Consider the following 4,497-nt stretch of genomic DNA (forward strand, 5'->3'; position numbering starts at 1 on the left):
CTAAAGGACATTTTTTTTTTTTTTCGGTACGCGGGCCTCTCACTGTTGTGGCCTCTCCTGCTGTGGAGCACAGGCTCCGGACGCGCAGGCTCAGCGGCCATGGCTCACAGGCCCAGCTGCTCCACGGCATGTGGGATCCTCCCGGACCTGGGCACGAACCTGCGTCCCTGCATGGGCAGGCAGACTCTCAACCACTGCGCCACCAGGAAAGCCCTGAAGGGCATTTTAATTGCTTCCAATCTTCGGCAATTATGAATAAAGTTAAGCTAAACATTCATTTGTAGAGATCTATGTGAACAGAAGTTTTTAATTCAGAGTGTGATTTTGCATTTGCCCTAGTAATGAATGAGACTTCCTGTTGCTCCACATCTTAGTCAGCCTTTGGTTTTGTTAGTGTTTTGGATTTTAGCCATTCCAATTATGTGTGCAGTGGTATCACATGATTCTTGGTGTAGCTTTTTAAACTATTGAAGTGGTTAAAATAAGGGTTTTAAAGTAGCCAGCCTGTGAGTATTCTCGCTATTCTGATTTTGTAATAATCAGGGCAGGCTAAACATTTGCTATATGAAGACCATGCATATGTCCCCAGACCTAGTTCTTTCCCTAGGTCTAGTTCTATAAATGCTGATGATAACCAAGTTTGACATATATGATGCATCTTATGTACGAGATGTCTGTGATTCTAAGTATCTGATGAACCTTAAGAAATAACAGCACAGCTAGTGTAATAACTTTTGTATATAACCACTGCTAATTTGATGATTACCAGTTGCCATTAAATGAATTGTAAAATTATCTTTTTTATTTTCTAGAAAAAAAAAAAGGAGCCAGAGGTCCTGATATTTCATTTTGTCTCTGATACTTCCTAGTTGTGTGATCTTAGGTGAGTTCCTTAAAAGCATCGTGACTCAGTTTCCTTTTCTGTAAAATAGGGTTAATAATAGTAACTACTTTATAGGGTTACTGAAAGAAAGAATGAACTGATACAGTTAAAATGCTAGAATAGTGCCTGGCGTGTCATAAGTCTCCATGAATGGTAGCATATTATTAGCACGCTGAAGCTAATTTTTGAAATTAGAAAAAAATGTTATATATCTTGCCCAAATTTACCGGTTTAGAAAGTAGAGCAGCTACAGCTGAATTTCAGGCTGTCTCTTGAGCTTATGTTCTTTCCAATATCCTATGAAGTTTTTAAAGTTGATTTGTGCATGAAAAGGCAGTGCCCCCATTTTCAAAATTTCTTGGCATTTCAAGTGTGAAGCAATTAATTCCCAGCTGTACATTATTCCAGAGCACAAGTTGCCTAATTAAATGAAGCCAACAGAGTGCATCTTTGGGGCCCTCTGCTCCTCTTTTCTTGCTAACAGTATCCCTTGTAGGCCAACAAGTTCCATTTCTTGCTGTTCTCATCCTTCCCCTTCTGGCTACCCAGAAAGCCCTGTTGCTCCTGCCCTTTCATCCAACGTTATATGTTATAGCTATTAAACAAATCACTGACGATTTTATATACAGGTGTTTTACTTTTATTGTAATTATTATTTTGATTTTATTTAAGAAGGTTCATAACAGAAAATAATGCCACCCCTTTGCAACTATATCAATAATAGTAGGTTAATAGTTAATAATAATAATAATAACAGTTAATAATAGGGGTGGTTTCAGTAGGTTTAAAAGAATACATTTGCACTGTAGGCAGAAGACATACTTAGAAAGCTGGGTTCAAATCTTATCTATCTTTTTATCCCATTGCACCTGTCACATCCCCCAGCATTCATTAGTTACATGAAATGTGTATTTGAATAAGTGAATGACACATAATTTGGGCCCACCAACTCAGGAGGGATATGCAAAATCAATTACACACAAATGAATTGGATGCATTTACTCTTGAAAGAGAACATAACAGAGAGGGTCATTGGATGGCTACAACCAGGCATGGGAGTGGTTTCCTCTTCCAGCTGGACAGCCTAAGGAGCTGTTAAACTGTGTAGTTTTCAATGGAAACTTCATAAATTGCTCATTCTACTCCATCATCAATGTTGGCATCTTTGTTATGTTCTTAATATTCATTAGTTTTATAAAAAATTAATAAGCTATTGTTTCAATATACTTTTTTGTAATTCATTTTGCCGGCTCTTAAAATATTAGTTTGAAATGAATTGGATGTCATTTACCTGTCATGTTAGTGTTTTTACAAAAGAACTAGAGCTCAGCCCATCAAAAGTATAATTATTTTGTTGTTGCTGCTATTGCTGTTCTAACTCTTTTAGATGAAAATCTCAACTATGTAATGCACTTACATGATTATTTTGCTGGAATACTCCAAACTCAATTTCAATTTTTATCAGTGCCTTGGGGTCATCATTTGAACAAGTTATTTCAGTGTGAGGTAAGACAATGGGTATATATTATTACACTATGTGAAAGAGCTTGTTTACAACCTAAAAAGACACAGGATTTCCTCTTTGTAGTATTTATGTTTATGTGTGTATGTGTACAAAAGTGTGTGATTTCTTAATTTCACCTTCCTCATTCTTAACTATGGCTTTTTATTGCTACTAGTGTCTTGCTTGTACTAACCCCTTTATCTTGTCTTTTAATTATTTTAATATTTTAAGGTTTGAGCAGTAGATATAAAATGTTTATAAACCCTATAGTAAATAAACCACTAAACGATTTCCAGCTATCATCTTCTATCCTACATGAACACGGAATTAGTTTTCTCAGAAGCATACATTTGGAATATAGTTTAGAATCTTGGGCATTATAAGAGATTAAATTCTTGGAAGATGACCTAAGCCCAGAGTGAAAGATGCTGGTTTGAATTACAGCCTTATCACTTATGAGCTTTGATAGAGTAGCTGTAGAATTTGTTAAACAGTAGCTGTTATTATTATTTTTATGATTATATTTGCTTTAGCTTTCTTTTCAGGAAAAAGCATGCACTCACAATCTAAAAGCTTCATATCACTGTTGTGACTCTCAAGGAAGACTATGTATATGACAGTTTTCCATCAGCTACATACAAATGTCAGGTTTGTCTCTCTTACCCTTTCATGTACTTGGCCCTCTTCCAGAGCTTTGAGGTTGCCAGAAATTTAACATAGAATTTGATAGGCTGTTACAGGACTATGTATTTAATTTGTACACATAATTTGACCTCTATTTGTGTTGTTTCTGAATATGTACTTTCTTTGGACCCTAGGAGCCTAGAGAGAAAAAAAAGATGACACCATCCCCCTTTCTTCCCATTTCCTCCTACTTGATTAGGGTTTAATGGGGTCATGGATATTGGATACTGGCCATAGCTGTGGCCTGTTAAGTGGCCCACTCTGTTGAATAAATCATATTAAATTAGGTGCATGCACGTATTCAGGAAGGGACAGAGAAAACACATTTCTCCTTGACTAACATCTTTTTCTAATTGACTCCAGGCCAGTATTGCAGTTTGTCAGTCCTGTGGCAGCTGCCATAACCCTCTATTGCTGGGCTCCAAGCTCTGTGGGCTACTGGCTCCAATTCTGCTCTTGCTGTGGGTTCCACTCCTTTGAGGGTCCTGGCACAAAAGAGGATTTCTAAGAGTTAGCTATGTAGCTGGTCATAAACTTACAAATCATTAAATCTCAAGCTATTTTTTATTTGGAGCTTTGCTTTGTTCTAAATGTTGAGCAGATTATAGAATAAGTTGTCCCCACGTATATACTCAATGGCATATTCAGGAGAAAGATGTAGACATTTACGTAGAACAATAAAGTGTATAATGTTACAATATAAACAAAAGACTTCAGCTTAAGCTTATTTAAGCTGGATTAAAGTGTTAGTGGATAAAAGCAATATTTTAGCTGGAAATTTAGGAATTTAGACAAGTACGAAGAAAGAACAAGTTCTGAAACTTCCATGCCACTGAAAGCCTCTCTCTCCAAACTCAAGTCATTTTATAAGAACACATTGTTTGTTGCCCAACACCTGCAGACCTCTACTCCCTTATCCTCTTTAGCAAATCTCTTTCTTCAAATTGTCACACATGACATCTGCCTTCACATACAAAGGTGACTCCACAGCTCAGTCGTTTGATGAGATTTCAGCTAATTTGATAGGATATAAAGGTCAATGGCTTATTATTCCAGGACTGTTAGAGGGTTTGACTGCAGTGTAACTTGACTTTCAAAAGCATCTTGGCCTAAAATCATCACTAAAGCTGAGAATCCATTCATTTTATAAAGTCCCCTTAGCATGATTTGCTTGAAAAAACTCTATCCTTTGCCCTTGACGGTCCAAATATTCTTGCAAATACTCCACTGAAATATTTCCTATTTTACTTGAGATCTCCCTGGTTCATTCTTCTCTAATAGCCTGAAGAATTTAAGGCTTTTCCTTAACCACTTGACCTGGCATTGTATTGCAGTAATCAGTGATCTGTGTCCTGAATTTATTTTCACTACTCAAGTTCACGTACTCCAAATTACATGTTCCTTCACCTCTGTGTGTGCCACATCC

At 36.8% G+C, this 4,497-nt stretch overlaps 1 non-coding gene across 1 annotated transcript; it reads left to right on the plus strand.

The window, feature by feature from the left end:
* Nucleotides 1-504: 504 nt before the first annotated feature.
* LOC114901193 lies at nucleotides 505-636 on the plus strand. The gene has a single exon (XR_003795072.1). It is a non-coding gene; the product is annotated as a small nucleolar RNA SNORA72 (small nucleolar RNA).
* The last annotated feature ends 3,861 nt before the right edge of the window (nucleotides 637-4,497 follow it).

Source organism: Monodon monoceros, unplaced genomic scaffold (genome assembly GCF_005190385.1).
Source record: "Monodon monoceros isolate NGI ecotype Baffin Bay Population unplaced genomic scaffold, NGI_Narwhal_1 Super_Scaffold_19, whole genome shotgun sequence".
Classification (NCBI taxonomy): Eukaryota; Metazoa; Chordata; class Mammalia; order Artiodactyla; family Monodontidae; genus Monodon; species Monodon monoceros.